At 33.0% G+C, this 25,768-nt stretch overlaps 2 protein-coding genes across 4 annotated transcripts in view; both read left to right on the top strand.

Moving 5' to 3' along the window:
* The window catches only part of LOC127561895 (tubulin polyglutamylase complex subunit 2-like), an 877,998-nt gene that overhangs the window by 335,665 nt on the left and 516,565 nt on the right, over positions 1-25,768 (top strand). The window lies entirely within an intron of this gene.
* UBE2R2 (ubiquitin conjugating enzyme E2 R2) overlaps positions 1-25,768 on the top strand; it is a 106,952-nt gene that overhangs the window by 47,302 nt on the left and 33,882 nt on the right. The window lies entirely within an intron of this gene.

Raw genomic sequence — 25,768 nt, 5'->3', positions numbered from 1 at the left:
TTCTAGCCTATAGTAGATACATGATTCTCCATAGGAAGCTACACATAGATATGATGTGTGCATTCCTTTCCTATTAAGAATATTCAAGGTACTCCCCTCTAAGGTTTGACATGCCTCTCCTGGGAACTGCCACGTTGCTCCTTTGGGTGGGATCCTTTTCCTCCCAGCACCATCTTGTTCACCCTTACAAGGTTACCTTCAGGTTACCTGAGCTGTGCCCTATGCAATGTCCAAGGCTGGCAGGAGGTTGGCAGGCCCTCTTATAAATAACTCATTTTATTGCCCCTTTTTGCCTCCTTAGTTTGAACAATTTGATTTTCCTCTCTTTTTTAAGTCAGATGGATAAAGCATTTATTTTATTGCTTAGTTTTTTTCCTCCTATCTTATCAATTCAGTTATATCTTTGGGTTTTGGATTTTGATTTGTTCAAGTTTTTAAAAAAATTTCACTCCCAATTCATTGGTGTGCTCTTTTGCTGAAGAGACAGAAAATTTCCCCTCAAAATTGCATTAATTACATTCCATAAATTCTCATTATTGTAATTTTCTTTTAAATTTTCTATCATTTCTGTAATTTATTTGACTCATTAGTCTTTAAAATTAAGTTATTTTAGTGTAGTATTACGTTTAAATTCTTTGCTTAAGGACCATTTATTGAATGTAATTACTTCACCGTGATCTGTACATGATATGTTTAGTATTTCTGCTTTTCTGCAATTTTTTGGTAAAGTCTTTATGCTCTTAATATGTGATCATCTTTTTTTGGGAAAAGTGCTATGTACTGCTGATAAATTATATAATTTATATATATATGTTATATGTATATAATATAAATAATTATAAAAATATAATTATATAATTTTCATTATTCACTTTCAGTAATTTCCAGAGAGCTAGTCATCTCTTATTTCTCTAAAGTTTTATTCAGGCTTTTTAATGTTTTTCTTTTTCAAAAAAAAAAAGTACACTTCTCCACTGTTAATCTTTTTACCAAATTTTCTCCCTCCAATTTGAATAATCTTTAAATATTTAGATGAATTGCTGTTGGGTGGGTATATATTAAAATTTGATATGAATTAAATTAATTATAATATAAATTTTCTCCTTTTTAAAAATTTTATCTAAATTTCTTGTAATCTTATCTGAAATCACATTTACCTATAAGTACTTGATTTTTGGAGTTTAGCTGAAGCACAATAGATTTTATTCTCATTGTGAATCTTTGTGTTTTAGCTATGTTTCTTGAAAACAAGATATTGTCAGATTCCATTTTCTGATCCATTCTATATGTTTCTCCATTTTATTTGTTGTGCTTATCTCATTCCTATTTCCATCCTATTGTACTTTTTCTCCCTTTGTTCCCATTCTTTTCTTTATAAATGAGAATTTTGTTAGAGTTTGCCTGACACTTGTGATCTATGAGGGAAGGAACTTATTTCCTCCCCATTTGTAGCTTATTTCATTGTGATCCCAGGGTGTTATTTTTCTTTTCTTTTTAAATAATCATCTCATAGCTTTTGAGATTGTTTTATTTCTGACTATTCCCATGCCTGTTTTGACTTCCTTTTTAGAGGCTTCTTCCCCCCTCCCCCCAGCTTCCTTTGTTCCCTGCCTTCTCCTATTTCTCTTTTGACTTTAATGTATTTTTATACCAGAATACCTTTGCCTGTCTGTGTTGTGATTGTTTCTAATCTTTATCTGGTTCAGATGAAAATTAGGTTCATGGGATCTCCATTTCCCTCTATTCCTGTTTTTGTGAGTTTATACTCTTCATCTTTTTTTTTTTAATTTGCAAAGCACTTAAAAATATATATATATATATTATATATTTAATTGAAATTTTATTTTCAAATCCTAAGCAAGGATAATTTTTCACCATTCACCTTTGCAAAATCTTGGGTTCCAATTCAACTCCTTCCTTCCACCCTCTTTCTTAAATGGCAAGTAATCCAATATATGTTAAATATGGTAAAAAAAAAAATTTATGTAAATCCAATATAGGCATAGGTATTTATACAATTATCTTGCTACACAAGAAGAATCAGATCAAAAAGGGAAAGAATGGGAAAGAAAATAAAATTCAAGTAAACAACAAAAAGAGTGAAAATGCTATGTTGTGAACTACTCTCAGTTCCTGCAGTCCTCTCTTTGGGTGTAGTTGGCTCTCATCATCACAAGACCATTGGAATTGGCCTGAATTGTCTCATTGTTGAGAAGAGCCACATTCGTCAGAATTGATCATCATATAATCTTGCCATTGCCATGTACAATGAAATCCTGGTTCTGTTCATTTTACTTAGCATTGGTTCACATACGTCTGTCCAGACCTCTCTAAAATTATCCTGCTGATCGTTTCTTATAGAACAATAATATTCTATAACATTCATGTACCATAACTTATTCAGCCATTCTCCATTTTATGAGCATCCACTCAGTTTCCAATTTCTGGCTACTACAAAAAGTGCTGCTACAAACATTCTTGCACATGTGGGTCCCTTTCCCTCCTTTAAGATCTCTTTGGGATATAAGCCTAATAGAAACACTGCTGGATCAAAGGGTATGCACAGTTTGAATAACCCTTTGAGATTCTTTTCATATTAATGTACCTTGATACAAGAATAGTGCTTTTCCTCACCTTCTTTTCTTTCCCAGTATAGTTCTTGGTCCCTCTCATTTTTGTTTTCTCTTAATACTAATAAAACAGAATAAGATCATCCAGAAAATACCTTCTATCTCCCAACTTTTTCTATCATCCTAATAAAGCTATTAGGGTTCTTAAAAGATATTTATAATTTTTATTAATATGTAAATACTTCATATTCATATATTTCCTTTTAATGAAACAAATATGTATACCCTACTTTTTTTTTTTTTTTTGCTTCTGTGATTCCATTTTAAAATGTCTACTTATTTCTGGTGTTTTCTTCATTTTTTTTTAATTTTTTATTTTATTTTATTATTATTTTTAAAATAACTTTTTATTGATAGAACCCATGCCAGGGTAATTTTTTACAGCATTATCCCTTGCACTCACTTCTGTTCCGATTTTTCCCCTCCCTTCCTCCACCCCCTCCCCCAGATGGCAAGCAGTCCTTTACATGTTGAATAGTTACAGTATATCCTAGATACAATATATGTGTGCAGAACCCAACAATTTTCTTGTTGCACAGTGAGAATTGGATTCAGAAGGTATAAATAATCTGGGAAGAAAAACAAAAATGCAAGCAGTTTATATTCATCTCCCAGTGTTCTTTCTTTGGGTGTAGCTGCTTCTGTCCATCCTTGATCAATTGAAACTGAATTAGCTCTCTTTATCGAAGAGATCTACTTCCATCAGAATACATCCTCATACAGTATCATTGTTGAGGTATATAATGATCTCCTGGTTCTGCTCATTTCACTTAGCATCAGTTCATGTAAGTCTCGCCAGTCCTCTCTGTATTCATCCTGTTGGTCATTCCTTACAGAACAATAATATTCCATAACGTTCATATGGGGTTTTCTTCATTAATGGCCCTCCTCCCCCATGAAAGATTGTATTTAGTTTTGCCATATAGATTATTCTTGGTTGTAAACTTTTATCTCTTGCCTCTTGTATTATCATATTCCAAATTCTCTTCTCCTATCTATTGGCAGATACAAATTCTTGTCTGACCCTTATTTTGGCTACTTGGTATTTGAATTCCTTTTTTTTTTTTTTTTTTTTTAAAGCAGTGTCTAATATGTTTCCTTTGACGTTGAAATTCTGAATTTTAACTATGATATAATCCTTTGAGTTTTCACATATTCTTTCTCAAGATAACTGGTGGATTTTGACTTCTGGCTGGTTCTGAGTGGTTGTCATTTAAATTTCTTGAAAATTGCTTCCAGTCTTTGTTTTGATCATTTTAGCTGATAATTCTTAGAAAATTCTTTCGCCTTAATCTGTTTTCCACATCAGTTGGTTTTGAAATAGCATTTCTCATGTTTCCTTTTTTGTTTTAATATTTCTCCTAAGTCATTTTCTGTTTGGTTTATCCTAATTTTTCAAACATTTAGTTCTTGGGTGAGGTTTTCCATCATCTATTGTAAGGTGTCAATTTTCCTTGCGGTTCTTTCCTCCCTAGCTTTTCCATTCTGTTTCTCTTGTTTCATTTCTTCCAGGTACTCCTGCAGTCCCTCTGGCCAGGACATTTTTTCTTCGAGCCTTTACCTGGACTTGTTGTGGGGTGGTTCTCCTCCTCAGGGGTTTACCCCCTGGGCATCATCACTTAAACCAAGGTATTTCATCATAGTATTTGGAGTTTTCCTTGGTTTGCTCATCTAATTCAGTGTCTAGATTTGGGGGAGTGGGGGTGCTGGCTGTGCCTGGGTTAGTTTTCTCAATTGAAAAATATGGGCAGGGCCTGACTTGGTTCTGTTTATGGTATTCCAGATACCTTCAAAGGACTTCATGGCTTTTCTGGTATTATGCTTCCCCTGGAACTCTTAGGGTCTGCTCTTTCAAAGTGGACTTCTGAAATCAGGTCTCAGATCATTTGTTCTGGCCTGGATACTGTTTACTTTGTCCCAAGACTTTTCTCAGCCTGGGTTCTTGTAGCCATGAGATTCCCTCCAAACAGAGACTATGTTGAGTTTAGCCTTCTGGGTAACAGCAGACCTGCTAGAGCCTGGCCTTGGCATATTTATCCCAAGGTCTCTGCAAGACTCCAAGGGATTCCTCATGGATTCTTGGCCTTATTTGTTTTTAGAGTGGTGCATTTCTAAACCCAGATGGGGTGTTGGGGTGAACAGAGCTTTTCTGTGCCATTGTATGTTACTTCTCATATTCCCTTTTTTTTTTTAAATTGATTTTCTTGTTCATTATTTAGTCTGGTGAGAATTTCAGATTTTTACTGAAATAGATGTCACAGAGCTAGCTTTCCTCAGTCCAAATATCCATTGTGGTAGGAAATACACTTTTTTGTCCTAAGCTATTCTATTTTCTTTTTTCCTTTCAGCTATTCTAATTTTATTTACAGGTTATTTTGATTTTTATCTATAGCCATTATTTTGGTTCCTTGTGACCTATATAGATATATATATATGTGTGTGTGTGTGTGTGTGTGTGTGTGTGTGTGTGTGTGTGTATACACACACATTTTTTTTTAAAAACTCTTCTAAGGCCCTCATAGTAATTTGTTTTGGAGTTACTATCATCTTCTTTTGAATTTTTCTCTTAGATTTCTCTTAGACCATCTCTAAGATGGTCATTCTTAGCATTTCTTAACTGTGTCTATTTTTTGCTTCTTTTTATGCATATATATATATATAACACTTCACTTCCCAGATTGGGATTTTGTAGTAGAGTCGGGCTCTATCTCCTCCAGCTCCCTTGGATAGATTGTTTGGGTAGGCTTTGTTTGGTTTTATTCCCTCTGTAATCTGTATGACGCTGCTGTACTAGCTGTGCTACCTATTATTAGGCCCCCTGCCCTTCTCTCTCAACTGTTCTTCCACTGTGGGTGGTGGTCTTGGATTGTATCTTTTCCCTCTTTGCTCAGCCTTTGGTTGTGAATTTGTTCTATCTTCTGTTGTGGCCCTGATAGATAAATAGAACAAAATCAGAACTCAGCTGTTGGAAATCTGACTTTTAATTTAAAGTCTCTATCTCTCAGGGTTGTTTTGAGAATAAAACAAGGTAGTATTTTTAAAGCTATATAAATGCTAGTTATAGTTATTTTTATAATACCACCATCAACACCTGGCTTCTTTGGCCTCTTTTCCTTCTCTCAAACACCTACTTTTAATTGTTCTCTGGAGTCTCCTAATAGCCAAATCTAACAGTCATTTTCTTCACCATCCTTGGTCTTTATAAGTTTTGACAATCACTTTCATATGATGTATTCGCCAGACTACTCCTCCTATGTCTCTTCATTCTGTGTTTTATCTTTTTAATGTATTAATATGAATGTTGTCTCTCAATGTCTTGTTCTTGCCCATTTTCCTTTTTTTTTTTTTTTTTTTTTTTTTTGATGGTTGGTTTGTTTGTTTGTTTCTTGCTGAGGCAATTGGGGTTAAGTGAGTTGCCCAGGTAGGAAGTGTTAAGTGTCTGAGGTCAAATTTGAACTCAGGTCCTCCTGACTTCAGGGCTGATGCTCTATCCACTGTGCCACCTACCTGTCCCGTCATGTTCATGGCTTCTATTATTTTTTCTATGCAGATCTCTCAATTATATATATACAGTTTTGAACTCCAGATGACTCTTAACAACTGTTTTAAATATATTTCCTCTTAGGTATCCCACTGAATCCTCAGACTATGCATGTCTACAACTTTGTCCTCAATTGCTTATTTTTTTTTCATCCTCTCTTTTGGTAGTTCTACTGTACAATCCAGATGAACAGTTTCATAACTTTCTATTTCTTCTCTAAACTTTGTCTCTCTCCCAGTGTCTAGTATGTTTTCTGTGTAGACAAGGGACTTAATGAATGTTTGTTGTGTCTTGATTCTCTGGAGCTTTATTTGGGGGATTCCTGGAATCTTCCTGTGGGTCCTCTAGTTGTATCAAAGCTGGTGTAAATTTAAGTAGTCAATAGCCAAAACAGGTCCCCTTTGTCTTCTTTTAGCATTCTTTACACCTTTAAAGTAATACTGTGGAATTTCAAGTTGTTTTGGGAGTTCTTACAGATTATGTTCAGTTTCCAACTAAATTGATGTGGTTCCCCCACCCCTACCCCCAAAGGTCCTTAGATGATTTTTTTTTTTTTTTTTGGTGGGGTGTGGGGTGTGTCTGTGTATATAAGGCAGTTGGAGTTAAGCAATTTGCCCGGGGTCGCACAGTTTATGTCTTGTCTGAGACTGAATTTGAAAGTTATCCTAACTCCATGGCCAGTGCCCTAACCATTATGCCATCTAGCTGCTCCTCTTATTTGTTTTTGTTGTTGTTGACATTTATTTTCATAAAAGGATTGTTAACTAGTTTTTGGGAAATGCTGTTTTGCCTAATCTTGTGATTGTAATTTCAACACTATATTTTTATTAAAAGTTATATAAAAAGTTGTTTTCTGCAATTCATAGGATCAAAGTTGGTTTTGAATGAGATAATTATACCAAGATCTACTATGTTTGGTGAGCAAACTACCATTCTTCTGGTTGCCCAATTTAGTAACCTTGCTGTCACTCTTGATTCCTATCCATTGTTTCAAATGTTATAATTTATTTTTCCACAACAGCTTTCTTGTATGTTCCTTTCTCTCCAATCTCACAGCTACTACTCAGTCACCATTATTCTAGTAAAAGATCTCATCCCCCTGTTGCCTAGAGTATTCCAGTAAATTTCTAAATGGTGTCTATGCCCTAATCACATTGTTCATATAGCAGTCAAAGTGATTTTTCTACAGCAGCAATTTGACTGTCACCCCTTAATAAATTTACAAGATCAAATAAAAGCTCTTTTCAGGGAAGGGGGCACATTCAAAGCTTCTCAAAATTTGGCTCCTTGCTATGTTTTTTTTTTTTTTTAATCTTCTCACATTGACTCTTTTCTACATATTTCAAAATCCAGCTTTGCTGTTCTATTTGCTATTCCTCAAGACACTCCATCGCCTTACTCCATGTTTTCACTTATACCATCCCTTGTAAGTAAGGATCTGTCCATTTCAGGAAATGGGGGAAACTAACAAAGGGAGAAATAATTCAGCAAATCAGAAGCTTTCTTTATGGTTTTCTGTGTGACTGTTCCATTTACAGTTATTTATTTTTATTGTATCATACTAAATCACATGAATAATGAAGTCTCTCATCCAAGTATGATGAGATTGTGAGAACTGGAGACTACCTAGATGTGGGTAGCAGTTTGATGAGAGATGTCTTTTGAGTAATTATGTGAAGCCTAGTTGAGATTCATACACTTAGGCAACAACTAGCACCTCTCGCCCAACCATTAAAGATTGAGAGATGGGTCAAAAGGCAGTATGAGCCCATAGAAAGAGACAGACAAATATGTGGCATTCCCTTTTTTTTTAAAGTAGGTACGAGGCTGGTGACTTGAGAGTTGTAACATCTGGTTACTAATAATAACCTGGCTAGAATATGTTGGATTTATTCCATTAATATTTTTATAAATGGCCAACTGTCACCACATCATAATGATTCTAAACAGAAATTTCCTTTTAAAGGAATATAAAATATTAGGATTATATGATAAATACTACAACGTTGAAATGTCTTTAAATATAATAATATTGCTAGCTAACATTTATTTAGTGCCTACTATGTGCCATTCACTATATTGTCTCATTTGATCCTCACAACAAATATGGGATGTAGGTGCTATTATTCTCACTTTACAGATGAAGAAAATAAAAAGTGGGAGATAAAAGGTTAAGTGACAATGCCAACTAGGGTCACACAGCTAGTATCTTGAGACTAGATTAAGTCTTTCTGACTCCAGGTTCAGAGCTCTATTCACTGAGCCTTCTAGCTGCTTTGATATATAAAGTTGGCATCTGTTTATCATAAAAAACATATTTACAGTGACCTTGTAAAAGATAAACAGTCATCACTGTTAAAAAGAGATAAAAATTATACCCCACTAAAAGAGTAAAAAATATTTATTATCCTTCATTTATATTCATTCTGTATACTGTATGTATATCCCTACCTGGCTGGGTAATTATTTGACAGCCTGCTTCTCTTTAGCTTTCAGAAAGCATGGAAAACGAGCCAAGTGTGGATGGTTTTTCACTTCAGCACTATCAAGCATATATACTTAACTGACACTCCAACTGTCACATTCAGAAGTTGAACCCACCTTCTACAGGATAGCCCTTCACATTATGTGTTTGAACATAGGTATCAGCAGCTCTACTTAGATTTTTCTTCTCAATGTTAAACATCCTTAGTTCCTTCAACCAACAGGTCATTATCTCAAGTCTTTTTGCTATCTTGGCTGTCTAGTCTTCATTGGACATTTTATCATGTCAGTGTCCATTTTAAATCTAGGTGTCTTGGAACTAAGCATGATACTTTGGAAATGACTAGTACAAAATGCCAAGGACTATTAATTTCTGATTCTTGGAAGCTTTGCCTTTTTTGAGTGAGGCAACCCAAGTTCACATTTCTTTTATTGCCTTTTCCCCTGCTGAATTATAGTGTGCTTATAGGCTCCTAAATCCCCAGATGTTTTCAAACTTCTTTCTGATCATAACTCATCTATTTTCTATTTGTGAAATTGATTTTTGTAACTTGTGTAAAATTTCACATTTATTCCTATTAAATTTCACCATACTAGATTCAACCCAATGCTTTAGTCTGTTAAGATTATTTTGGATTCAGAAACCTTTTATTCTCCGGATTAGCTTTTAGTCCCAGTTTTGTCTCGATTGCCAATTTGCTATATGTGCTATTTATGCCTTCAACCAAGTTATCAATAGAAGTCCTCCTTAATTGGAATGTGAATCCCATGAAGTCAGGAACTTTTTTTTTTTTTTTTTTTTAAATTAAACCTTTCTGTGTATTTTCAATGTTTTACACAGTGTTTGGCCACGTTGTAATTTCCTAATTAACTACTTTAAAAAAAAATTAATTCATGGGTAATTTTTCAACATTGACCCTTACAAAACTTTCTATTCCAAATTTTTCCCTCTTCTCCCTCCCCCTCCCCCTCCTCTAGATAGCAGGTAGTCCAATATATGTAATTAACTAGTCTTAAAGGACTTGGTGATAAAGCAATCTACTGGAAACCATCTTCCATGTTGACATTGTTCCTTTGAATACCCCTAGTCTTGAGTTTAGCCATTCAGCTACACCTGAATCTGATTGTATCTAGTATCTTTGTTTAATCTACCCTCCACAAGAATTATAAATGAGAGATATTTTATTAGCTGCCCTCTCACTATTACAGATATTTCATCTCCTGAGAGCATTTTCACCGTTTCCCAAACCTCTAAACCTTTCTCTCATTATGTCTACCCTCGGTTTCCCTGCCTTCCTTCAGATCTCATCAAAAGTTCCACCTTTGTTAGGATTCCTTCTCCAGGTTACTTTCTCCTCTTCTATCCATATTTTAAATAATTGTTTGTACCTTGTCTCTGTAAGATAGAGCTCCTTGAGAGCAGAAATTTAGCTTTTGTCTGTCTGTTTGTTTGTTTTAATGTCCTTAGCACTTAGCATAGTGCTGCTTATGTAGTAAATGCTTAATATTAATTCATAGGTCAACTTTCTCTTTTAACTTCTAACTTTTAGAATCCCTGGCTTCCTTTAAGACTCATTTCAAAGGCTACCTCCTTTGGGAGACTTTTCCCATGGCTCTCCCAAACTTTACCTTATTGTTGTTGTTAAGTTGTCTTCATTTGTGTCTGACTCTTTGGGACCCTGTGACTCCTTTGAGAGTTTTCTTGGTAAATATAATGAAATAGTTAATCATTTCCTTCTCCAACTCATTTTACATATGGGGACTAGGTAAATAGGGTTAAGTGAGTTGCCCCAGAGTCATACCACTAGTAAGTGTCAGAGGCTGAATTTTGAACTTCAGGAAAATTCATTTTCCTTATTCCAGATCCAGCACTTTATCCTGGGCCACCTGATCCTCCCTCTCATCCTACCAATGGATAATTAACAGTTCTCCAATTATTTTATTCTGTTTTTCCGCAAAGTGTTTTATAGTGAATCTTGGAGATATACTCTCAAACATTTGTAGCTTCTGTCATTATTTTGAGTGGAATTTCTCTTCTTAGCTCTTCCTGCTGGGTGTTTTATTGGTTATCCATAGGAAAACTGATGATTTATGAAGATTTATCCTGCAACTCTGTGGAATTTGTTGTTTTATTTTTCTATTATTTTTTAACTTTTCCCCTCCATAAGATTAGCGAGTTCTAATTTTTTTCTCTCTCTCCTTCCTTCCTCCCCCCCCCCCTTCCCCAAGATACCAAACAATCTGATATGTTAAAAATGTACAACCATATTAAACATTTCCCCTTTAGTCATGTTGTGAAACAATCAGAACAAAAGGGGGAAAAACCCATAAGAAAGGGGGGGAAACCCAAGGTGAAAATATAGCATGTTTGATCTGCATTCAGACTCCATATTTCTTATTCTGCATGTGGAGAGCATTTTTCATATGAGTTTTATGGACATATCAAAATTGATCTCACAATATTGCTGGTACTATGGTACAATATTTTCCTGGTTCTGCTCACTTAACTCAGCATCATTTCATGTAAGTCTTTCCAGGTTTTACTGAAATCTGCCTGTTGATCATTTCTTATAGGACAATAGTATTAAATTATGGAATTTATTATTTTAATTAATTTTTCCATTGACTCTCTAGGGTTCTCTTAGTATAGCATCATATTTATAAAAAATAATTTTTGTTTTCTCTTTTTTAGACTTATTCAAGCCTCACTTTTTTTTTCTTGTCTTATTGCTAACATTGTATTAAGTAATAGTTGTGATACTAGACATTCTTGCTTTATCTCTGATCATATTAGGAAGACTTCTTAACTTTTCCTCATTATACATAATGTTTCCTCTCAGATTTAGAGAAATATTCTATATTATGTTAAGGAAAAGTCCATTTATTCCTATGGTTTCCAGAGCTTTTAAAAGTCAGAGGTGTTATTTTGTCAAAACCAAAACCTTTTCATTATCTATTTATATAATCACAGTTTTAAAATCACTTGTATTATAAACATAGTTTATTATATTTGTAATCTTAAGTTTATCCAATTTTGTATTCCTCTTATAAAACCAACCTGGGCATATAGTATATAATCTTTCTAATATGTTGTATCCCACTTGCTAATAATTTATTTGGATTTTTTTTTTTTTTTTTTTTTTTTGGTATTAGTGTTCATTAAGATCGGTCTGTAGTTTTTTCTCTGCTTAGTCTCTCCTTATTTGGCTATCAAGACCATAGTTGTATAATAGAAAGAAATTGGAAGGGTGTCTTATTACAAATTGTTTGTTGACATTGGAATTAATTATTCTTTAATTATTGATAAAATTGATTTGTGAATTTTAACTTTTATATGGACTTTAAATTCCTCATCTCCCCACTTTGGGAGTTTGTTCATAACTTGTTCAATTTCTTTTTCTGAAATTATTTAGTTGGATTACTTAAATAGTCAAGTATTACTGTTTAATTTCTTTTTTATTTTTCTAAGTTATCAGTTTTGTTAGCATATAATTAAGCAAAATAGGTCCTTTCTTTTTGTCATTGATCTCTTTTGAGTGGTAGATGCCTAAGCAACAGAGTCAACTTTTTTTTTTTTAAATCTTAATTGCTTTTCAGAAAGACTAGGGGTCAGTTCATAAATTCTGGTCTCAGGATGTATATAGTTTAGTAACTTTTTGTTCCTTTGTTGGAGATTGCCATCGTGAATTCAAATTCTTGTCTGCCAATTACTTTGTTATCATTATTTTTGATTTTCTCTTAAACCATTTGGGAACATCCTGCCATGGCTGTTTGTTTACTTGGGAATCCACAGAGATATCAAATGTTCATTCATTTTCCTTTTTCTGGCAATATTTATTCAAAAATGTTTGGACTTATTTAACAAGTCTGGAGTTCACATTCTCTTCTGTAGTTAATCTCTTCCCTTTTTTGATTTATCTGCCTACGTTTAAAGTCTTTAGCTAAAATCTTTTGTAATTTTAATCTTTTTGATTGACTTTTTAGCTAAAGTTCTAAATTATTTTATAGAATAGTTATACTAGTTCATAGCTTCATTAGCATTGTGTTAACATATATGTTCTTTTAAATCCTCTCCTAGGATTATTTTCCTTTTTTGTTAACTGTACCATTCTGACGAATGTGAAGAGAAAGCTCACAGTTTTGATTGGCATTTTTCTTATTAAATGTTTTGGGGAGAGCATTCGTTTCTATATGATTATTGATAGTCTATATTGCTTCCTTTGAAAACTGCCTATTCATATAGTTTCATTATTTACCTCTTGGGGTAATGGCCTTGTATTTATTTTATTTAAATCAAAGAATTAAATAAATCTCTTTAACATTCAGCCTCTGCAATTGAAGTTTGTTTGCTTCAGTTGAATGTGTGTGTGTGTGCGCGCGCCCACATGCATGCATGCCTGTGTGCATGTGTGTATGTGGGTTTATTGGTGAGTATGCTTAGATATGTTTAACCATTCTTTGGTTCAGATAATAGTGGAATTCATTTGATTCTTTCTTCCCCCTCCATTCCTTTAAGTTTATATATTCTTCTTGAGCTACCAAATTATAAGATTTTAGGTCCACTACCTTCTTATTTCTTTTCTTTTATTTCCTTTCAAGACCATCAATACAGAACAAAAACCTCCCCCATTCCCTCTTGTTTTTCTTAATTTTTCCTCTGGGATCCTTATGAACAAGAGTGGTAGAAGTAAGCTATTTATCTTTAATGATTGGTATGGTATCTTAACAGTAGCTTAACAAATATTTGTGGATTATGATATACTTTATTTTAAAATTATTATTAGATGTAAAAATGGCTGAGAAGGAGGAGGGGAAGCAGTTTTGTGATGGCAGTCTGTTTTAAGCAAAGAATAGAACTTAATATTTTGAGATAAAAAAATTTGGTTATTGTTCAAATTGAAGCTTTCAGAATTTTTGCTAGGAACCAAATAACATTGCAAAAAGATGAAACAATAGAAAATGTAGTGCCCAAAGGATTGATTCTTGTATTTTTGAAGGCAAGTATGTTTCATATAACATAGAAGCAAGGTGAAGCTACTTGTTATATAAATGAGAGAACATCTCAAAAAACCTGACTTGTTAAGGTAGCAAAGTGATCAACAATTTGACCTATAATCCTCTGCTTTCTACAGGGAAATTTGCAATGAGAAAAAAAGGCAGCAAAACAGAACATCCTTGGATCAGTTTCTCAAATGTCATCAAGTAGTTATAATCCTTCTCATAGAAGTCCTGCTGTATTTCATGACCTTGATGAAGGTTCCTTTATCTACTAATTTGTTGCAGTAAAAATAAAGCAAGAATTATGAAGTAAGATAAGAACACAGTACTATGTCATTAAGTATCATTTTATGTGACTGGTTACGGTTTTGCCCTATATGATCATTTTGTATGCCCACTAAAATTATTTCATATTTAGAAAGTTTACATTGTTCAGGTATGTCACTTTTCACTTTTAAAATTTTGTATGGTAATCTGGAATGTGATAAGTGAAGACTTTTCATAGTCACTATCTACCAAATAAAACAAATAATCTAATAAATTTGAAATAAGCAATACGATCTTACATTTAATAAAAGAGAGTCAAATGCATTAGATAGGTATACTTCAGAGTCCGTCTTTTTGAAGTGCGACCTTTGACTTTATGTAATAAATGGTAGAATATGGTTTTTATTGTTTATTTCACATTACAATACTTTATCATAATAGGTATTTTCATAATTCTTGAGATTCATATTTGTCATTTTATGGTGATAAATCACAAGTATACTGTAATTAAACCAGTTTTGAAATTTGTAGGGTTTTTTGTTGTTAAAAATAAAATAGCTTAAAATATTTTTGGAGAAGTATTTTCTCTTTTAGATTATATTTTATAGAATCTATTCTCTAGAGTCCCTAGATCAAAAAGTATGATTGATCAGTTTTGTGATTCTTATTGATACACATTGCTCTTAAGTGTTTTCATTAGTTTCCAATCACAGTATAAAAATATTGGAATGTCTTTCCCAACATATCTATGGGGGTCTGTGTGGGGAAGACATCTTAGTGTGGGTTTAAGGTGGTATCTTAAGTTTATTTTGACTTATATTTCTGATGACCAGGACATAGGAGTGGGTTTTTTTTTTTCCCATGTAATCATTAATAGACACCATTTCTTCCTTGATTGTTTAAAAAAAAAAAAGACAAACTCTAAGAACTTGGATGCTGTGTAATTTTAATGACCAAGCTTGATCCCAGAGAGGCTTGAGAAAATGCATGTTGCTTTCCTTCAGTGATGATAGTGGGTACTAAGAGTGTGAAATATTGCATATATTTCAGGTATCATCATGTATTTGTTGGCTTTGCTAAATTGCTTTTTCCCCCTCTTTTTATTCTTTAAAAGGAATGACTTAGGGGAAGTTAAGGGAAGGAGGTGAGTTATAATTGCTCTTTTTATTCTTTAAAAGGAATGACTTAGGGGAAGTTAAGGGAAGGAGGTGAGTTATAATTGCAAAAATAAATAAAACTGAGTGAGATAATATAGAATAGTATATAAATAAATGGTCTCAGAGGCAAATAAACCCAGATTCAAGTATGCTTTGATAAATGTTTGTTGGTTGTGTGATTCTGGGCAAGTCACTTAACTTTGTACTCTAGGTATGAACTTGCAATGATAGTTCTTTACTGATAGTTTTATAAACTAATAAAAGCATAGGTACTGTCTCAAGCCTTAAAATAAAAATAAGACTTAAAAAAATTTGTCATTTAATGTAATTTTCTAACATTGCTTCACTGGAAAATAGGTATTTTGGATGTCTGTGCCTTATCTGATAATATTTATTAGATTATTACACCCCTCATCCCCATCTCCTGGGAGATTGCTTCAGTGGATAGAGAGCCCATCTACTAGTTTTTAAATTTTAAAAATTTTTAAATTTTTTTTTTGTAATCTGGAATTTTTAGGTTCTGGTTCTATAGTTTGACCGTTAATAATTGTTTGATATGCAGTTTAACCTCTGAGCTACCTTCTTTCCCTGAGACAGTGTTTAAGACTTTGAGTTGTTGAGTTAGTGCTGATATCTCACTCCTTCCTCTCCATGTACACTTAGAATTTTTTCTTTCAAGTTGTTCTTTTCTCATAATTTTAGATAATTTGCTTTCTTTTAAAAATTTTATATGTTCAGATCCATTTTTTTCTGCAGTAATTCCTTTCATTTAGGAAAAATATCACTTCTTTGCAAAATTGAGGCACTTTTTTATGAATTTGTTTTCCCCTGAGGCAATTGGGTGGGGTTAAGTGACTTGCCCAGGGTCACACAGCTAGGAAGTGTTAAGTGTCTGAAATCGGATTTGAACTTAAGTACTCCTGACTAAAGGGCTGGTGCTCTATCCACTACCACCTAGCTGCCCCTGAATTATTTTTTACATATATAAATAATATATAGAATATTTTTAAAAAACAAACTAAAGGAGTTTATTGTAATGTAGTTCCAATCTTTTTTCCACTATATAGATAACTTAATATGAGAAGGAATTGTGATACAAAATTATAAGACCTTCTACCTATGATGAGACCTTCTACTTACATGTTATGGTTGATGTTTGTTATTTAAAGTAAGTCCTAGGGAAAAAATAGCCTGGGCTATGTAGAGGATATGTGACTTGGCCAAGAGCCACATAGCCTCTCCCTTAAACAAGGATTTGAACCCAATCTTTATCCATGATTTCACCAGATTCTCTCCAAACATAAACTATATATACTCTTGGTTTTACAGCATGTTAAAAAAAGGTTGGGTCTGGCTAGAAGTACAGTGGCTTTTCAGTGGAATTTCTCTATTGATGGAAATTTACTTGGTACATTAACCTGTTATTTTGTGTTATTCCTGCCACACTGTGCTACTGGTTTTCCCATTTTCCTTCCCCAACTCTATATTGGTGCTGAAATTAATGCTAATAATCAGATTAGTTTGGTAATCCTACTAAGCTCAGGACACTTCCCAGCTCAAGCAATCTACCTCAGCCTTCCAGATTGAAAGAATTATAAGTATATGCCAACTGGCTATGATAATTTATATTTATTTGTATAAAAAGTTGGAAAACAAATCCTTTATATATTTGGCAATACTTTTCAGCTCTTAGCACTTTTGTTAAGGAAGTACCCTACCATAAATATAGATCTCTCTTCATAGTTGAATTTTTAGAATGGTGAGGAATATGTAAATTGAAACAAATTCTTGCATGGTTTCCTAGGTGTCACTTTTTGAGAACCTATTAGTAAGTTTCATGGTTGTAGAATGATTATTGTAGCCTTTATTTAAGAAAGATGTAATGGGAAATTATAGAACTTAGGAACTTTCCTTGGGAGTGTACAGGTAGTTTTCAATTTACATGACTCTAATTTAGCTTTGTTCCTTTAATATGTATTTGGCAATACTGGTACTCTAGCAAAGTGGCTTAGTTACTGTGGAACCTCCTCTTTCCTTCCCTTCTGCTATGAGATTTTCCTCCCTCTTTCTTTCCTTTTTCTTTTCCTTTGACTGCTTTCCAGTACTGCATTCTTGTTCTCTTCCTGTTTCTGATGCAGAGTAGGGTTTATAGATAATAGAATTTATTTTATTTATTTGAGGAGAGGAAGAATTAAAAAAAAAAAAGAAAACCCTATATAAAAAACTTTTGGCTTCTTTTGTAACATAGTCTTATCTCATTATATTTCTTCATCTCTGTCTCTGATGAGATTTCTGTGTCCGCTGAAAGATAGATGGATCTTATACAGTTCTTTGGTTACTCACATAGATATACCTAGTAGTTATAGGTATTTCTGGTTGTCTTTATCTTAGTGTGTCTAAATATGAGGGAAGAACTTAAAAGGGGAGTGGGAAGATTTTCACTTTTTCTTTAGCAGAAGTTCTGTTTTCTTCCTCCTACAAACAAGTTACTTTATCTCAACCCCTTGGATATCCAGTTTAGCACTTCAATAGCTTCCCTGGCTTGTTGTGTCCCAGACAATACTATAGTTACTACCTGTAACTTAAAACTTGGATTTTTTTTTTTTTTTGTAGGAGTTCTAGAACAATTTGTGCCATATCAAGTTGAAAATGAACATAATTTGCCATAGAAACTTTGCTTCTATTATAATGGGTATAATATAGAACTTTATTTTCAGTATGTTATGGTTTATATTGTTTTTTGTAGACTGAACTGGCAACTATTTATAAATTGATTTTATAATGGAAAAAATTTCATTTTATAACGTTGTTTCTCTGTGTGTATGGGAAAAGTTCAAACCACTACCTGTAAATGAACATTCAATCAAAACAGACCTCTTTTGTTGAGGCAGGGTAAAGGTCAAGCCAAGATATATTTAATAAGTACCTATTATGTGCTAGGAATTATGCTAAGAGCTGGGGATACAAAGGCAAAAATAATCTCTACCCTGAAGGAATTTTAAACCTAAAGTGGATGATATAACATTAATTTGTTAGGGAAGGTAGTATGATATGGAGGGAAAAAAACACTTTCAGAAGACCTGGGCTCAAATATCAATATTAAAAAAAAACAAACAAAAACATTATTATTGAATGCTAAAATTCAGTTAGAAGTTGTTGAAAATAAATATATAACTCCCAATATCCCTTCTAGCCCAATAAAGCTTCATGAAATCTAGCCATGGACCCAATATTAGAAAACAAAACTGAGAAGCAGCCTAGAATTCTGCTAAGAAAAAATGGGTTAATGTGTTGTTCATTTGTTATCTAGTTATTAGAAGAATTTAATATAGATGGGGGCGGGTTGAAAACAACAACCCAGTTTCAAAAGGCCCCAATGAATTTGATTGAGAGAGAAATCATCCTTTGTGCAGGCAGACTCAGGAAAACTCAGGTTGACTTAAGATTATGTCTGTGTTTAGTTGCCTTAGATTTCCAAGTGGACTAAATTAATCTTTAGATTCTGGTCTAGGTGAGAATATTTTGAACCGAAAGTTATTTTACTAATAAATGTAGTCTTAAAGTAGAATTCTTCAGTTAGGTAAAGAGGTAGATCCTATAAGTTGAGTGTTGTGTCCATAGCATCGTTAGCTTTTCAGAGGATAGTTTAAAAATGTAAATTCATTGGGGACAAAATATGTAGCCTATTCAGGGAGAAAAAAATTATATCTACAAAAATCATAATTATGTAAATGAACTCAATAAGCTTAAATATACTTAAATTAGTGGATCTGTATTCTACTCAGTGTAGACATTCCCTCAAATAATAGACTGTAATCCATCTTGCCCTTCTCATCCTGTGTGATTCTTTTACAGACTTTATGTAGGAAATCTACTCTAATAAGATTGATTTTTATTTTAGAAAACAATTTGGGATCATTGTATGTGCTACATGGTTTTATTTAATAACAATTGCTATAGTAACAATTAAATTTTAATAATAATTCAAAGTATTAAATGATTCTAACCAAAAGTATGATGTAGAGAAAAGAGATGTGCAAAAGTGTAAGAAAAAGTGTTGTGAAAAAGCATGGTGGGGAAATTTGGATTTGAACTGGATCTTGATATGGACTAGAAATGAAGAAGATATTCCTGTTTGGAGAAAGAGCTTAGGGTCCAGAGATTTTCTGCATTTCCCTAATTGCCTCCTAGGTATAGTTCCAAGTTCTGTCATCTTATAGAGCTTGCTTTCATTCTTTGACCACCAAAATTATTATCCTTTACTATGCTCCAGATAAACTAAATTCCCTAGTTCTTCATAATTTTTTCAATTTCTAAGCCTTTATTCATGGTAACTACTTGAACCTAGAGACTCATCATTCAAAGCCTGTCATGCTACTAATTTCTTTAAGCTTTATACCTAATAGGTATCCGCCCTCCCTCTCCCCCCCCCCCCATCTCCCCTTCTTTTTGCAACTTTGTTTCCAGGCTACTTTGTACTTTTCTTTAGGTATTTAATCATATACAGCTTTGTGTTCTTATTATTTGTATATATATTATCTCCATAATTAGACAAAAGATAAACACTTTTCTATGCTATACGTATTCTATAAATAAAAGTATTTACATATGTATATAATATGTATTTATATTATGAATAAGTCTCTTGAGGGACACAAATGTGAAAAAATCTAATCTGCTTGAAGATGAAATAATAAATTGTCCAGTGTCCACAATTATCCTTTTTTCTTCATGGATTTACAAATTCATGTAATCTAGTTCACTTGGGTTCTGCAACTAATATGATCTTTCTCTAGCTATCCTGATTCAATTTTTGCAAAATTTAGCTAAGAGAAAGTTGGATTTTTCCTCCAGAAGAGATATTTAATGAAAAATGGAGACAAAAGAAAAAAAAATCAACACAGACAAGTTTAGAAGTAAATATGTTTTTAAAATTTACTGTCTAAATTTAAAAGTTAGCCATAGATGACAATAGGAGAACAACCTGATGAAGTCAGTATTTTAAGAAATGGCATGAATTGAAAGAAGGAATAATGACAGAGTTGAGAGAACCTGGATATTTGGGTTAGGTTTTAATTTTGTATAAGAATAATTTCCTCTGAAGCAGAATCAAGATGGAAATATGAGAGGAAACCCTATAGCTTAGATTCCTATTGTCTCTCCTCTACCACAGTCTAAGAAAAATAATCTTACTGAATTCTGCTTAGGGAAGGCTCTCTTACTCCCTCCTCCCCCCAAAAAAACTCACAATAAATCATTTCTCCTGAGGCATCTTAAAAATTCAAGTCTGTGGGGCACTAGGTTTGGAATCTGGCTGAGACTGAAAAAGCTTGGAGACTAGACACTAGGGCAGAAATAAATGTCAGGGGATCATTAGTTCTGTGTTAGGAATTGGTGTTGGCAGCTTGTACTTCACTACCCAATTGCAGTCACAGATATAGGGCAGAAAATAACTGTGTACTGAGTAAGAAACAAGTTTCAGAAATGTAGTTGTGGGGCTCTGATCCCAGGAGCAGAGAGACAACTTTTCATGCAAGTTTGCAATAGAATTATTAGAATATCAATCTCAGACCAAAGAGAAGTCAGAAATTCAGTCGTTCAACTTGCTGAATTTCTTATCTGACTAGCAATTAACTTGAATTTCCAATCCTGGAAAAGTTAGCAGATCCCAAATCTAAGTCAGGAATTTGTAGAATGCAGACGATGAAGGCAGTGAACGGACATTATCCTAAATCACACTACTGTGGAAGTATAGAACACTTGCAGGCCTCTAGCCTGATGTATGAAAGCAGCAGAATATGACAGACATGTAGGTCAGACAGCTTTCCTAGAAGTGTATAGTCTAGCACTAACGTGAAGTCCAAATTTAGGAAGTAAACTGGTAGAATGAGCAAACAAAAAAAGAATCTTACCATAAAGAAGTGTTATTTTGAGGAAAACTCAAGAAATAAACACAGAAAAATAAAATGACTCAAAAACATCTATAAGTAAAGCCTTAAGGAATAATGAGCTTGGACATAAGTCCAACAAGAATTTATTTTAAAAAGTTCATTTTATAAACCAAACGTGAATGATAGAGGAAAAAATAGCTTCCTTCTCTCTCTCTTTTTTCTTTTTTCTGATTACAATAGTTGGACATTAAAAAAAAAAGAATTAGTTGATATAATATTCTCCTTCATTCATGCCTATTTAGCCCTTAGCACAGTGACTGGCATATAGTAGGCATTTAATAAATACTTGTTGACTTGGATTATAGGACTGTTACGTATTTTTCCATCCCTGTCATTTAAATGACCAGGAGCAATGACTGGAGACTTCTGACAATTACTTCAAAAATTCAGTCTCCAGTCTTTTAAAAAAGACTTTTGGTGTGGGCAGACAGGGTTTTACAAAGTAATTTCACCACGAGGTTAGTGAATTTCTGATTTATTTATGAACTATTTAGCCTGCAAAATAAAAAACTGAAGTATGACTAAAACCACAAAATATCTTGAATTGCTAGTGACTTCAGAGGCTAGTTAGTCTAACTCATATTTGAACAAGATCCCCTTAAAAATCATTAGTGTCATGAACATCATAGTGAGCATTTATATAATGCCTTCAGATTGTGCGCAATGCTTTAATGATAACTCATTTAATTTATCATATGCTTCTTCAACCCATTCCATTTTGGCAAAGTTCTAATTTTTAGTGAGTTTTTTGTTATCTTTAATCTGTCGAGTTATCAATGTTCTTCCTAAAATGTAACATGCAGCACTGAAATGACTATTCCAGTTATGGTTTAATCACAGCAGACAAATGAAAATGAAATCTCCTTTGTTCCAGAGACTGTTATTATTAATGTAATCTGAGTTTGCACAAACTGTTGTTTAGCCATACTTAGCCTGTCTCAAATTTATGAAAACTTTTTGAACCTAAGGATAATACTTTACATTGTCCCTTAATATATGTCAGATTATCTGTCTATATTGTCATTATATGTTTTTTGTATTGAGTCTGTCATTCAGCTTATCTTCCCACTTATTGTTACCTATTGATAAATATGCCATCTTTGTTTTTATACAAGTGCTTGTTAAAAATGTTAATTAATACAAGGCCACAAAGAGAAGGCAACCTGACTCTTTATGACCATTTCTTTCTTTTCAAGATATTTACAAACCATCCTATTGTAGAATTTTGTTAAGAACTGAAATTATTAGGCTTACTAGCCTATATTTTACATATTCAAATTTATTCTTTTTTTCTGAAATTTGGAACAACTTTGCCTTTTTTTTTTTAATGCTATGGCAACTCCCCATTTTCCATAATCTTTTATCAAACCAACAGTTGTTTAGTAATTGCATTTGCCAGTTCTTTTGTTGTCTAAGGATTTAGACAACTAATTGCAATGTAAGAAACTCATATGGTAGCTAATAAGTATATTCATAAAAAGTCTTTATACACTCTGAATATACCTATTAAGTTTTCCTTTTTCTTATCTTTTCATGCATATTCTGCTCTTCCACATTTCTAAAAATTTGTTATCTCTTCTGAATCTTTCAGTTTAAAAGTCAGTTATTTTCACTCAATTTCTGTTCCTTCTACTCTTCTTTTGGACCTGAAAATATCCCAAATTAAAAAAAAAATAACTGAAAATGACCAGAATAAAATTCCAAGCATCCAGACTTAAAATTGGGGTGTTTTGCAAGCTACAACTTGAGAGAGTGATGTCAATAAGTCTTATATAGTAAATAAATTAACTAAATTTAGTACACACACAAAACCCAACAACAAAATTCTATGTTTACTTTCCTTGGCAAGTTCAAGCTATGATCTTTTTTTGGGGGTGGGGGGATAACTATGTTAGCAACACATATTTGTAATCACCTGTTTTGTGTGTCAGCCTTGAGCTAGACATTGGGAGAGATAACAGAGTTTAGATAAATTACTGTTTTGTGCCCTTGGAAGACTTATGGTCTTGAGACCCATAAGACATAGACGCAAATAACTTTAAATTGGCTAAGATTTAATTCCAGATTTACTTGGACTGGATTTGACTTAGGGTCTTTCAAGAAATCATCTCTTTGCCTTGTTGCAGCTCAGAATTTTTTCTAGGAACTTCAGAATATAGTTCATGTCTGTGTCCCCACAGATATGTGAAAAAAGGGCTTTAGTTTCCCTTGCAAGCCTTCCTCTTGAAGTGGCATAATATATTGGATATCAGACAGCATTTCACTCCACAGAAATTGAAAAACAACACTGAGAGCAGCCCTCTTTCCACTCCCACAGAAATCCCCAATTGATAAACTTCTGCATTTTAAAGTGGGCCCCATCTTCTGTATCTGGGACACATATAGACCTCCCCTTGTAAGAATATTCTGTAAAAAAATTAGGCTCCCCTGAGAAGCAAAATGAACTTGGAATTGTTGGGGAGATGAGACCTATATAGATTTCTTTAGTTTTATAGTAATCCCTCTCCTTCCCCCTCTCCCCCCCTTTATGATATTTTATTTTTTCAAATTACATGTGAAAATAATTTTCAATATTTACTTTTAGAAGATTTTGATTTCCATATTTTCACCCTCCCTTTCTAACTCTCAAGATGGCAAGCAATCTGATACAGGATATATATATATATATACAATCATTTTAAACATATTTATACATTAGTCATGTTATGAAAGAAGAATCAGAACAAAAGGGAAAAACTATGAGAAAAAAAAACAAAAGTGAAAATAGTATGCTTCAATCTGCAGTTAGACTTTACAGTCCTTTCTCTGGATATGGATAGCATTTCCCATCATTAGTCTTTTGGAATTGTTTTTGGATTGCTGTATTGCTGAAAAGACTATCAAAGTTGATCATTGCACAGTGTTGCTGTTACTTTTTGTATATTGTTCTGGTTCTGTTCACTTCACTCAACATGTGATCTTGTTTTTTATAGCAAATACTTTGCATTAAGATTTTAATCCTACCATGCCAAATTATAGAAACACTTCCGAATTAAAATTATTGCTTAATTTTCTCCACAGACTATTTTTTTTTTTTTTTTTAGTGACAGAAGGAATAATTATCTGATTCTTGGTTTAAAAAAATGTTTGATAAGTGTTTGACTATTATAGCTTCCAATTCTTGGTTGGCTTTGCTAGTTAGAATTTACTACTTAGTTTTGGTACATAGTAAATATTGTTGTATACATTCATCATTAGGATTAAAACAAATATAGTATCAAAATTTCCTTTTTTATATTCTTATTAATTGGGCACATTGCTGTGTTCAATCTTTTTTCCCCCTCATGTTTGTAGACTTGAGTTAACTATCCCAATGATTAATTTCAAATAATACAAATCCAAAATATTATATATATTTTCAAAAGCTTCTTTTGTTAAAATTATATTGGTAGCCAGATTTATTTCATTTTGTTTTCTAGGACACTCAAGCATTAGAAAAAATGTATTTGTTAGGAACTCATAAATCATTTGTAGGAACAGTTAGCTGGGAGGACACTTTCATTGTTTAAAAAAAAAGACTTAAGATTTCAAAAAATTTCTTAAAGTGACTTTTTACATCATTTTTGCTTTCTAAAATTTTCTGCACTATTAAACCCTCCTTTCTAACAGATAAGTACCGTTTATTTCTCTTTACAAAACCACACCTCTTCAAACACATTGACTATGTCTGAAATTGTTTTCTTCCTACTACATCAGTAAATGAGAAGCTTTTTTTGCTCTGTTTTCCAAGTTAAAATCGGGCACTGTGTTGTATGGATCATAATTCTGAAGTCTTTCATTTGTATTTTATTTGCTTATAGTCATTGTGTAAATCTTCTCTTGGTTCTGCTTTATTTGCTCTGCATCAGTTCACATACCTTTTCCCAAATACCTCTGAATTTGTTAGTACTTGTTTTCATGGTACTGTTCCATTACATTCATATAATACTTTGTTCACCTCTTTGAAAATTATGAATGTCTACTGGCTTTTTGAATGCTTAGCTCTGAAGTACAGTAGATGTTTTCCTTGAAAAATCAAACTACTAATCATTCTACAGATGTAATTGTTTTATAGCCAAGAGAAACTTTAAGATCTCATTATTTTGTAAGTCAGTCTCATCACTTCAGTTATGCTTATTTTTCTGTTTGTCTTAGCTCAGGAAAGCTTTATTGATTCCTTTGGTAGAATCCCTATAGTGGGGCATACAAGTGAACTTTTTCTAGGCCTCTTTGATGTTCAATAGTATTTGGTATATGGTGATCACTTGGACTTCTGACTGCATTGTCTCTTCATCCTTTATTCTGAATACTGGAAATACAGACTGATATGGAAAGGCAAAAATATGATATAGTGAGTGAATAGAGTGCTAGATTTGGAGCCAGGAAGACCTGAGTTCAGATTCTGCTTTGGACACTGATTATTAGCTTTTGTGGCTTTGGGCAAATCACTTAACCAGTCTCCCTCACTTTCCATATCTGTAAAAATGGGTATGACAATAATAGCATATATCTCCTAAGGTTGCTGTCAGGATAAAATGAGAGTATTTATAAAGTGCTTTGCCAAGTGTTAAAGCTGTCTCTATATCCTAGATTTATTAATATTATGTTGCTTAAATCCTACTCTTAACAGAATGCTAATGGAGGGTAAATTCTTATTAAACATAAAAATAACAAATCTTTTTCTTTTCACATCCTATTATCATACATGTCTTTAAATAAAAA

Source organism: Antechinus flavipes, chromosome 1 (assembly GCF_016432865.1).
Source record: "Antechinus flavipes isolate AdamAnt ecotype Samford, QLD, Australia chromosome 1, AdamAnt_v2, whole genome shotgun sequence".
NCBI lineage: Eukaryota > Metazoa > Chordata > Mammalia > Dasyuromorphia > Dasyuridae > Antechinus > Antechinus flavipes.
This window is presented reverse-complemented; position numbering and strand designations above follow the sequence as displayed.